A 12,662-nucleotide genomic window follows, 5' to 3' on the forward strand; every position below is an offset into this window, starting at 1 on the left:
AGGAATAATTGTAATTCTCTGAGCCATACGGAACGCTGTGACTTTATTCGTTACCCACCCTGTTCTTATGCACCCTGTGCTTAACTGTCTCATACCCTCCTCTCCCTTTGTCGATGTCAAATATTTTGTTTTAATTTCTCTCAAGAAGAAGAAGAAGAGGAGGCCTGGCCTTGCTCAGCAGTGTTTTTTCTTTTTATTTTCTTTTTTTCTTTTTCTTTTTTTTTTTTTTTTTTTTTTTTTGGAAAGTGGGCGATATGCTCATGAACAAGGACGTAAGCATAACAAGGTCAAATAGATCCGTATGGAATAGAATCACAATTATCCTTCAAGGTAAGTGTACTTCTGCTATAATTTAAAATTTTAGGTCCTTATTCCTTTTCAACTGCTTCGCTCTTCGAGGTTCTGGAATATCTCAAGGTTAGCGGTAAAGGTGGGGCTAGTGGAGTATTTGCCCCACCAATTCGCAACTTTGGGAAAATTCCAAATTGCGCAAGCTGGCCTTGATGACGACAAAAACCCAGTAGACCACCTAGAGACTGCCAAAGACTACTTCCAATCTATTTACTTTGAAGCGCTAAAGCTCGTAATTAGTTTGGTGCTCGACAACCTGGATACAAATTGTATTCCCGTTTAAAGTCACTTTTGGTGAACACATTTAACGGGAATGAGTTTTCCAATGGTCTTGATTCTGTCTGGGATTTTATGGAGACGAATTGGCGCGCAATTCACTGCCGCCACAAACGTTCAGGGTGCAGCTTGGTAATGAGACACACCTTGGGTTGAACGATGTACTGAAATATCTGAGAAACCTCCCCAGTGCAGCTTTTGATTATTTCTCAGACGTTTTTAACCTCGTGAACTTACTTCTTGTGGTAACTGGTACGAATGCTGTGAGTGAGCGCTTGGCCTCTTGAACAACTATGTCGCAAGAAAGATTAAATCAATGCATGATTTTCCACGTTCACAAAGAAATGACTGGCAAATTGAACATGGTAGCTACTGGGAATCAGTTTGTTTCAGCATCAAATGACAAGCAAAATTCGTTGTCAATTAAAGCTTTTTCAAACCGTGATAATTTTGTACTAGTTTGAATGCTTTCTACGCTGGAAAAGGTAATCACGTTTTCCTTACTTTGCTGACCATGATGAAATCCTGGTATTTACCAAATTTTAGTGTTCAGATTGAACCAGATTGCATCCTTGAGTACTTAATTTTTAGAAAATTTCCCTGGGAAGCATGCCCCTGTACCCCCCTAGTTTCTCGTGTCATCGGCACTCGTTATTGGCACTGTCGCGCCAATATTACACATACTCCCAGTTGTGCCCCACTCAGGAAAAATTTCGGGCGCCGCCCCTGTGGTCCTTCTTTTTTGAGTGTCTAGCCTGATTTTGTCAGATGTTTCAGCTAAGACCGTATTTCCTTTTAGTTTACGCAAAGTTTACCAACATATGTATGAATCAAACTTACTTTTCCTAATCCTGCTATATGCCTCATCCCTCTGAACGGAAATTCTTTAGTCTTTCTTCATTGAAACCTCGGATATTTATTGGTGTATTATCATAGGCCAGAATATTAAAAGAATTATTCAACTTGCACTTGTTGAATAACAGATAATTAGTACATATTCTATGTGAGTTTGGCACACTTGGTTATATATAAGGTAAAAATTAAACCGAGCGTTCTAAAGTATTGTTGTTTTTGGTACTAACAATTTCAGCTTGGTGTCAACTCTAGAATAAAACTAGTTTGCTTGTTACATCGTAAGAATTATTTATCATTATTAGTACATTAGCCGTTTATTGTTTTTTATACGAAATTCATATTTTTTTCAATTGAAGATTTGAAGGGTAATCTGCGTACGTTTTCGCCTTTTATCCTGTAGCCATGCTAGGCCATGTTTCTAAGAAGGACTAACTAGTTGTGAGCTTTTTATCTTCTTTTTGACCTCGCTGCCTTTCCTTTTTTTTTTTTTTTTTTTTTTTTTTCATTTTGTTATCTTCCTTATAATTATATGAATTCTAGTTCTTATAGTTATATTCTTTGTGTGGCAAATAAATAAATAAATAAATAAATAAACAAATAAATAGATACATTGAAGTCGAGGTTTTAAGCTTTTGAAAAAAACCGTGGAGGATAAGTCTTGCGCAGCGCAAAACACCAAATTGATGAAGATTACGGACAACAAAAGGACTATAATATGAACCGAATAAAATGCTATATCCTAAAAACGGTGATATATATTTTTCAGGGGACGAATCATGAAGTAACTTCTTACAATAGACCTAATCGGCTAACTCAATGTTGTACCCAATTCAAATCTCCCGGGACTAAGATTCTTTGTGTATTGTATTTGCATGATAATGTAGCATTCATATTTAAATGATATGGAAATACCTGGAACAAAACGTTTTATTCCCAAAGGGTTTGAATTGGGTACAACATTGAGTTAGCCGATTAGGTCTATGTTACGGCTCAGGGACGGATTTACTGAGGTTTTACAAACTGCGTACTGTGACAAATTCCCTGTTTGCAGAGGTCTCTTTTCTTTTGCGTTCGCAAGGCTGACGAGTACGGAAAAAGAGACTTCTGTCATGGGTCGAAACTCACAGTGTTGGGCATGCGCGTCGGTTACTTAGCGACCGAACCCTCACGTGATACTTCAGGTTGTGTGGGCTCAATTAACAAGAGCGGAATTACTATAAAGGAACGCGGGGGCACACTAGGACACAGGTTCAGCAAAAATATCATGGGGCACGCGGTTTGAAGAGTGCCATCCAAGGTTGTGGATGGCGGTTTGATCAAAGTGAGTCTCGACCTATGCCAGACGTCTCTTTTACGTGTGCAACGCAAAAAGAAAAGAGACTTCAACTAGCAGATAACGTGGCAAATTCCAAAAACGGAAAAAAAGAACTTCCGTACCATTGAAAATCTTGGCTTGTTACAAACTGAAAAGTTCTGCAAAAGCTTACCGACATCAGGAACCCATGACCCGGAGCCTACATCTCCATTGTGTTGTTGTCACGGTTTTTCACAGACCGATATATTTTTAGATTGAATTTCCCGCGAATGAGACTCCCACTGAAGGCCGATGACCAATTACAAGACTAACCTGACGTCATAGGGTCACCGAACGGGAACTGCCTTTGTTTTTTTTTGTTTTTGTTTTTGTTTTGTTTTTTTTTAGAAAATGTAGTCTAAAAATAAATCGGTCTTTAAAAACGCCGTGACATAGGCCCAGTATGGGAGTTGGCTGCTCCGGGTCATGGGTTCCTGCCGACATTAGGAATTCTAATGCAAAGCAAAGCAAGGTTTATGAACTGGCGAAAGGTAATAGTAAAGGTAACGAAGTGGGAATGAAAAGGCGTTCATGGTCAATGCGTGTAGATCGCAAAATAATGTAAGGTTCTCCAATAACGAATGGGCATTAAACGTCTCCACAATGCAAGCATATCAATTATAAGATCGTAGCAAAGACATGGGGAAAAATGGTAAAACCTGGAAGCACACTAAATCATTTTACATTCGTTGTTGCTTGAAAACTCAGTACTGAGACGGCGTGTTCAATGCCTAATTAATTAGATACGGATTAAGGTAGCTTGAGGTCCTCTGGTTTCGTGTATTTTTGGATTAGTCGAATGATCGAGCTCTTTCAAGAGTTTAAGGACGGTGCCTACTAATTCAAAGGTATTTTTGCCCCGGTTTATGATCATGCAGGAACTGTAGATCTTAACAAGTGTTGTTGAAATCCAAAAGAAAATGGCGCGTAACCACGCATTTTTCAGAGATAATTGATGAATAATATTTGTAAAAAGGTTTATAATACAAAGAAATGTGTGACGTTCTTTCTCAAATTGAAGCCTAATTATCTCTGAAAAATGCATGGTTACCTCCAATTTTCTTTTTGGATACCAAGATTACTTACTAAGATCTACTTTCTCCTGATAGTTTTATACCGTGCAAAAATATCACTGTATTAGTAAGCATTACCGATAGGAAATCCGAGTATCTCGAGATACGCAGAACGCATGCGCAATAACAATAATGGGCACCGTCCTTAAAGCAGGTAAGACCAGCTCAAAACATCTGACCTTTACCCCAGGCCCCAGTTGTTCAAAAGCTCTATAATTAGCTCTATCCCAGGGGATTGGTTCAGTATGTAAAATATACCTGACGATGAATGTTGTCCAAGGTTTCGTACACAAAGTGTGCAAATACGGTGTGTTCCAATTAAAAAAAAATAAAAAAGTTAATTCAGTTGTTCCTCTTTGTACAAAGATTTGCAATAGAACTGCTATAAGAGCTATTTATTTATTCATTTATTTATGACATTTTGAGCGATGACAATCCCAGGGAAGACAAAGAAATAGGACACGAGGTCACTTACAAAGCCAATACTTCCTCTTGGTCAACGGCCAGACAAATTACATTAAAAAAAAGACACTAGTATAATTTAACAGGATGATACAACAGAAATAAGTGAAATCTAAATGATAAATAAAGCGATAATAAAGGATTAACACATCCATTGAGACGCCAGGTTTGGTCGCCTGCAGATAACGCAAATTATACGCCATGTGCCGATATCATCCGGTTCGAAGGACTGAGTAAGGGGAGAGGTGTAAAGAGCTTTCAGCCGGGATTTAAAAAGAGATGTACGCTCCAAGGAATGGATTCCCAGAGGGAGAGCATTCCATAAGGACAAACACGAACAAAATACGACTCGCGGTGAGTAGAGGTGCGCGCGCCAATAGGATGAATGTCGAGCTCAGTAGATCCACGACGTGTTGAAGAGCGACAAAACTGGATTGTATCAGAAATGTCGAGATGTATTTCTCCCTTAATACATCGGAAAAGAAAGAGGAGGTCTAAAAACTAAGAAAGTACGAGAGAGGAAAAGGCCGAGTGTTAAGAGGCGCTTTTTGTAATCAAGTTCCTGGCCATGCAGGATATAACGTGTAGCTTGTCGTTGCACTGCCTACAAGTTGCGCATCAAGTTAAGTGAGCCAAGTAGAATAGGATCCCACACTTGGCTAGCATGGGTCAGATGCGATCTCACGAGCGAGACGTAGAGCGTCCTTTGGATCTCATAGGGAAGGCTGTTTGAGCAGTGTCTTCTAAGAAATCCCAGCATCTTGTTTGCCTTAGAGAGATGTTCCTCACATTCTCATTCCAGGAGAGATCTTGAGTTACCTGAACCCCAAGGTCTCGTTTGTATAACCGAAGCCTTTCCTTGTACTTGTATATGTTTATTGCCGTGACTTTAACATCTCCAGTTCCCAAGGCCTGCTCCCGTCTGCCCTTGTAGCTTAGTCAGTAGAGCGGCGGAGATCTAACCCAAAGGTCGTGGGTTCAATTCCCACCCTGGTCATAGTTTTTTCTGTCCTTGTGTGGGCCCAGTTCCATCAGTAGGGATAACGCTCACGCGGTTCATATGGAATAGAAATCTAGCACTTCACGTTACACTACACTCTTTTGAGGGACTGTTTCGCTTACGAGTAACTCGCAGATTCTCGCACTTGGAAGGCTGAAAACGAAAGCTCGTTTTGCATAGCCCAAGCAGATAAAGCGTCCAGGTCTTTTTGAAGAGTGCCAACGTCGCTGCAAGTCCTGATTGGGCGGAAACATTTGGTGTCATCGGCGAACACTGCAATTCGAGACGAGCTGACGCAGTCATGAAGGTCGTTAACATAAAAAATGAATAGTATTTGTCCGAGTACGGACCCTTGAGGGACTCCTGAACAAACTTCTTCCCACTTACTGGACGCACCGTTAACAACAACATGCTGGCGACGACAGGTCAAGTAGCTAGTGAACCACTCATAAAGTGGAGGTACGATTCCCAAGTTATAGAGTTTGTGCAGCAGGTGGGCGTGGCACACTGTGTCGAAAGCACGCTTTAAGTCAATATAGATGACGTCTGTCTCTAGTCCGCGGTTAAGAGATATACCAATTGCATGAAGGACAGAGAGAAGTTGAGTGGTACAAGAAAGATCCTCACGAAAACTGTGTTGATGGTAATAAATACGATTTTCAGTGAAAGCCATTAAACGACGAGCAACACATGTTTCTCCCAAGTAAAGTAAAGTAAAGCAACCATATTTAACGTCCATAACTCGTAACAGTAATTCAACTGACAAACCTGAGGTCGACGGTGCGCTCATTTTACTCCCCCCTCTCCATCAGTGCTCCGTTATACGAGTATTTGAAGCTACTAAGCTACACGGAATGGAAAGAAGTCGAAACAAGGATGCGAGATCCGGGAATCGAACTCAGGACCTCTTGCACCGTGGCCGCGCACTAACCGACGCTTTCCTTTCTTAAACAACGGCGCCAGGTTGGCGTCTTTCCACTCCCTGAAGAACACCCCAGACGACAGCAAAAGATTAAAGCATCCGCTATTTTTTCCGCGCATTCCACTACAAGTAGACGTGCAGGTATCTCATCAGGACCCATAGCCTTGTTGACGTTTAGCCCTTGCAGCTCCAAAGAAACTCTCGCCTGGAGAGAACAACCTCAGAGAGAGTGTTCTCACAATTGGGCGTGCCTGTCGGGAAAAAACACAGGGAATGATCAGTAAAGATAGATTTTAAATGATCGGAGAAAGCCGCGACTTTTTCCAAATCGGACGTGATTTCAGTGTTGTTGTCTACGAGCGTGGTATCAGAAAAAGATCGTCTAGTTGACTTGAGTTTGAAGAAAGAGCAGAAAGGTTTCTCATTGGTGTGCACTTCGGTGGCATTGCGCGAAAAATAGGCCTTACGGTTAGCAAGAATCCAGTTTTTTTATCCGCTGGTGCATTTTTCTTGAATAATTCAAAAACTGCAGTATCTTTTGATTAGCACACTTCTTAACCTGAAAGCTTAAGAAAAGAAAGGGCGCATGCCATGCGGCTTTTGTACTGTTATGGTATTAGTCAAAACTATTGTTCATGTTAAGGACTCACTCTATGTGATAATGTTACTATAGTCTTGCCCTGTGAGGGAAAGAATAATAATCGTGTGGAAGGGTAGGTTAATGTTTTGAGCAAGCACCGATACAACGTAGATTTTATTTAGCAACGTACTCTATTTCGGCTGAAATTAGAGTGAGTTATATTAGAGGTTAAGTTAGCCGTCATGTCTAACTTATCCCCTGATATAAATCACTCTAATTCCCCATTTCCTTCCGGTTCTTTTCGCTGTGGCAAAAACTGCGCTACCTGTCCTTACATTTCGCATAGACTTAACAACTGTTACAACCCGTGCTCATTCTGGAAAAATGATAAAGAAGTCTGGGAGACTGGACCTATGCATAATTTTTCTAATCCCACCCTAGTGTGTAGGACTTAAAGTGTCATGATCATGTGACTTTCGTTGTTGTCCCCACTCTTGTTATCAAAGGTGTTTGGTATGTTGTAGCATTTCACTCGCATACAGCCCCTTTGTAAATCGATGAGTAGCCAGTGGATTAAAGTTGCGTTACGCTTCAGTGTCTCGTGGTAATTCGTGTTAGAGAAAGGTTAAGGGAGAAAACGAAAAGTTCGGTATGATTTCTGAACTTCTTTAAAATGGTGAGACTTAATCTGGACGTTAACCGTTGAAATAGAAGGATGGAAAGAAAGCTTATCACTGATATAGCTTGTAAAGTAGTCAAGAAGTATTGAAGTGAGATTTTTATGCACATAAATATACGACCCCTCAAAATGGTTGCAGAATTTTATTCAGCTTACCTTTTTGACTACACAAAAGGTATGCATACCCTAGCGAATCAACATTCTTTCTTTTTTAACAGTCCAGTTCCAGTTCTTAACCCCCTTACTGTCAAAAATATATATTTCTTAAAGACGTCAGTTCAAAGGTTGATAGCTAGTATGCGTGACCTATTAAGTGTTTTCGCTTATATATGTGTTACACGCTGGTCACGAGAACAGTGCATCCGACTTAAATTAAAGACGGTTTTGGTGCGTCAACTGGTGCGTTTGTCTCGCTTTTTGATTTCACTAAAGTTCCACCAGATTCTACCCATTTAAATGATTTTACTGTAGTTTGTTAGTGACAAAATATAAAGTTTCACAGAAGGCGTGACCTGAGGATATTTAAAAATTCCTATTATTTGATTTCGTCATGATTTCTTCAGAAGAATATATTGGTGAAGTTTTGCGCCTATCGTGTTTCATTGTTTCATTTTAGTTGGCAAGGAACTGATCAACCATTTCGAAATATGGACAGAGGACTTCAAATATAAATTATACATTTTGTATTCGGTTTATTGTAAGGGACATATCGTTCATTCAGTATTACCAACAGGTGAGTCAGATTCGCGTGACTTTAGACCAGGTCCGATTCCACGATTAATGAAGTGTTTACATTTTTATGTTCGCTTTTAGAAGATTCTCACCTCATCAGACCCTTTGTATCCACGGGCACCGAAAATTCTCTAGCCAAGCTTATCCGACTAATCATGCAGGTGTGAGAGTTGTTAACAAGGTAAGAAAGATATTTGTTGGACAAGGAGCGTTAAGACAGAAGCCCACGCTAAAGACTGTCTTGCATGGATCGATGATTAATCTCGACAAATTATTTTCATGATGCCAGCTTATGCCAGCAATAACCTGAAGTTCAGTTTATTGTTTATTTATAACCTATTGTGTGTTCTGGGAAGATTGGAGTAAGAATTAAACATAAAGCAAAGTAGGATTTGGAAAAAAAACGAGAGGATCGAGGTCGCTCTTGTCGACAAATGAGATGAAAATGAATATAAAGGAGTGCGTAAAGTCATCTTCTTCTTCTTCTGCTTCTTCTCGTCATCCTTCTTCATTGCCATCCGCTTTTTCTTTTTCTTTTTCATAGGCTGCAATCTAACAGTAGGTCTTACGTATGTTAGACAATTTTGGTACTCTAGACTGTTTGTTGAAGTAACGTTCAAACCTTAGAAGTGAAGGCTGCTTGTAATTATTCGATTTCTCTCGTCGCTTCGCGTAAACAGCGGGATTAGAGAACAGCGTTAGCCGGAATGAAGCTTGAGCAAAATGCACAAGTTTGATTGAAAGAATCAACAGAGTGCATCGTTTTTTTTTTTCGTAAGGTCAAACAATAAGTTATCTCAGAGGTCTTACTAAACTCTTACAAAACAATCAAACGAAGCAGGTTGGTTGCTCGACAGTTTCGCAGTCCACTGCTGTTCGTGAAATGCTTTTGCTTTATCGTGTTGTTAGAGTTTGCTTCTCATTAGTCTGACTAGTGTTAGAGTTTGCTTCTCATTAGTCTGACTAGTGATTGTTTTTAATGTGTCCCGAAAAAGAACTCAATTTCATGCTAATCTACCTTAGGGCCGATTTACACGGTACGACTTTGTCGCATGCGACAACGGCTTACGACAGGCCCACGACATGATTTGTGACTGTTGTGTACGTCAGACAAAATGTCGTAGCATTTTAAAGCATGTTTTAAAACGCTGCGCTGTCGTGAGCTTGTCGCATGCGACAAAATCGTATCGTGTAAATCGGCCCTTAGTGTTTTTTTTTTGGAAATAGATCTTTACTTCGAGCCTCTCAGCGACTCGATTAACCGCAACGCATAATTTAGTCGTAAGAGAGTAAAAGCCTCTCTTTTTTTTTTATTTTTATTTTTTATTTTTATTTTTTTTTATTGTACTACTTACGATACATGTTACATGATTTACACTTGTACTTACTTCTTACACAATACTTGCACTACATTAACTTGCACTACATACGATACATATTACAATACCATAACACTAGTCAAATGGAATTATATATAGTTGATCTGTTTACAACGTAATTGTTTACATTTTAATTGTTCGAGTCTCTAATAAGAATTTTGTTTGTTACTTTCACTATGTAGGGTATTGGCTTTCTAGGATTTAATAGGTTGTTAAATAAATAGATAGCAAGAAAATCAAAATACAGAAGCTGAGAAGTAGAAGGACACAATGTAATTTTATAAGGACAGAAAAAATTTCCATTTGTTCCTAAATTCTTTCTCCTTATTACAACTGGCTGCAATATATTTTTCTATATTAATTTTTTCGCGCACAAGTGAGGCAAAATCATCGAAATTGTACTTTATGGCATTTAAAGCGTTAACATACAAGAAATATTTGCCTAAAATAATAAGATGGTTGAGGGCCAAACAGTAGTTGTGAAAGCGAATAATTCCGAACATAATCTCCAGTTCTGACATAAGCAGTTTCGTATTACTAGAGGTTGAGTACCACTCCCGGAATCCATCCCAAAAGGAATTTGCGTGCTTGCAGTTTACAAACAAATGCCACAGGGTCTGACATTCAGAAGGACAAAAGGGACAGAAGGGCGAGGCAACTTTTTTCATTTTATATAACAAGCTATTCGTTGGTAAAATTCGGTGAATGATTTTGTATTGGAACATCGTCAATTTAATTTCTCTCGTGGCTTTGAATGGTAGGAGGTAGATTTTAGACAAGTCACTTTTCTCGACGCCAGACGCTAAAAGTTTTTTCTCAGAAGTTGGTGGAGGTAGATCTTCAAGGTAAAGTAGGGTACTGTATATTGCCTTACATGACAGTGAACAGATTGAGGTGGGCGGCGTGACCGAGTCTTTGGAACAATCTTGCAATAGTTTCTTCCAATTTTGGGGAATAGAAGAGAGAATACTATAATATTGTAGAAAGCTACATTTTGCATTGAATTTACTGCAAAAATAATTAAATGGGAGGAAATGGCCCTCACAGGAGTCAAAAAGATCCGAGATTTGTTTTATTCCTGCCTGATACCAATGAGGAAAGAATACCATTTTCTTATTCACAGTTAAAAATCGGTTATTCCAGATTGGCTGCGAGAGAACCTCATTTTTATTTTTAGGTGTGGCCGTTGCGATGTCCTGCCAGTAGAAAATGATTTGTTTGTAGAAAGCAGGAAGATGGTTGTTTAGGTCAAGGAGATTGTAATCATAATTACATTTAAACAGTTCTGTACCGCCAACATCGGCTAGCAGCAATTTAGGTATGTACTGCCATGGGGCATTTGAGTTAGAACATAACCGTTTCACCCAATTTAACTTAAGCGCTTTGTCGATGAGAGAAAAATCCTTCATGTCAAGGCCACCAGCTGTTTTTTGCTTGATAAGGGTAATCTTTTTTATTTTGGCGGCCTTGTGATCCCAAATAAAGTCGAACGTAATCTTGTCTACTTCTTTACTGAATTCTTTAGGGGTATTCATGACACTACAGATAAACACAAGTTTTGAAAGTGCTAATGTTTTTATTATATTTATCCTGCCAGCGATGGAGGGGTCTCTTTGAGACCACATATTCAATGTTTTCTTTAAAGATCCTAATTTGTCCAAAAAATTTTTCTTTTCAGACACTTCTAGATCATATGTGAAATGCGCGCCAAGCGCGTAAACTGCCTCGGCGCTCAATTGGAGATCATGTATGGTGTCTTTTCTGTTACGCATAGAGCCAAGCCATAACATTTCAGATTTTGTTTGGTTTAGTTTTAGACCAGAGCATCTTTCAAAAAGCGATAATAAATCAAATAACCTTGACAGTGACTGGACATCAGAAAGAAGTACAGTTGTGTCGTCTGCATATTGCGAAAGTTTAACCTCATTATGTTCATCTATTGGAATACCTTTTATTTCTTTTGAGCGTCTAATACGTTGTGCGAGTAACTCAATAGCAATAACGAATAATGTGCCGGAAAGTGGGCAACCTTGACGCACCCCGCGTTCTAGATGAAAATGTTTTGAGGCGTATCCGTTATTCAGAACACAACTAGAGATATCTGTATAAAACACTTTTATCCATTGTCGGAGGTCAAGACCGAAATTAAACGTTTCGAGGCATCTATGAATAAAATTCCACTCAATCGAGTCAAACGTTTTCAAAATCCAAAAACACTGCTACCCCTGGAATATTCTTCGCTTTAGTGAAATGCATTGTATCTGCTATTAACCTAATACATTCTCCAATGAACCTTCCTTTAACATATCCAGATTGACAGGGATGAATTAAGTTCGGCAAGATCTTCTCTAAGCGTAGAGCAATGGTCTTCGTCGCTATTTTATAGTCTACATTCAGTAAAGATACAGGCCGCCAGTTTTTTAAATATTCAGTATTCTTCTTCTTCTTCGGAATTAAGGAAATAATCCCTTGACGTTGAGAGATAGAAAGAGTTCCGTTTCGAAAGGCGTAATTAAAGCTACTTACCATAAATGAACCGAGCAGGTTCCAAAAATAGCGATAGAATTCAGGCGTTAGCCCGTCCGTGCCGGGAGTTTTATTGTTTTCCATAGATTTTAATGCAAGCTCACACTCCTGAACCGACATGACACCTTCGCACGTTTTCGCGATTTCTTCTGATAATGCATTTTCTATTTCAAAGAACTCATTGAAAGTTGAGCAGTTGGGGTCCATATTTCTTGATGTGTAAATCTCTTCGAAAAAGCGTTCTTCTTCCTCCAGGATGTCCTTCGGGTTTGTGATTTTGTCACCTTCATTATTAACTAAGGACGTTATATGTTTCTTTTTTTGGTTCCTTTTTTCTAAGTTATAAAAGTATTTACTATTCCTCTCACCATGCTCGTACCAACGCGCTCTACTACGCACGATTGTTCCTCGTGTTTTAATACCCACAATTTTGGAAAGCTTGAATTTTATTCTCTCCAGCTCAGTCTTAAGAG

General features: G+C 39.2%; 1 protein-coding gene across 7 annotated transcripts in view; it reads left to right on the forward strand.

Moving 5' to 3' along the window:
- The first annotated feature begins 8,135 nt into the window (after window positions 1-8,135).
- LOC137983630 (protein NLRC3-like) overlaps window positions 8,136-12,662 on the forward strand; it is a 32,646-nt gene continuing 28,119 nt past the window's right edge. For all 7 annotated transcript variants that reach the window (XM_068830780.1, XM_068830781.1, XM_068830785.1 and 4 more), the window contains exons 1-2: window positions 8,136-8,285; window positions 8,366-8,465. The gene's annotated coding sequence lies outside the window, so the exon portion shown is untranslated. The remainder of the gene's footprint in view (window positions 8,286-8,365; window positions 8,466-12,662) is intronic.

This window comes from Montipora foliosa, chromosome 13 (genome assembly GCF_036669935.1).
Source record: "Montipora foliosa isolate CH-2021 chromosome 13, ASM3666993v2, whole genome shotgun sequence".
Classification (NCBI taxonomy): domain Eukaryota; kingdom Metazoa; phylum Cnidaria; class Anthozoa; order Scleractinia; family Acroporidae; genus Montipora; species Montipora foliosa.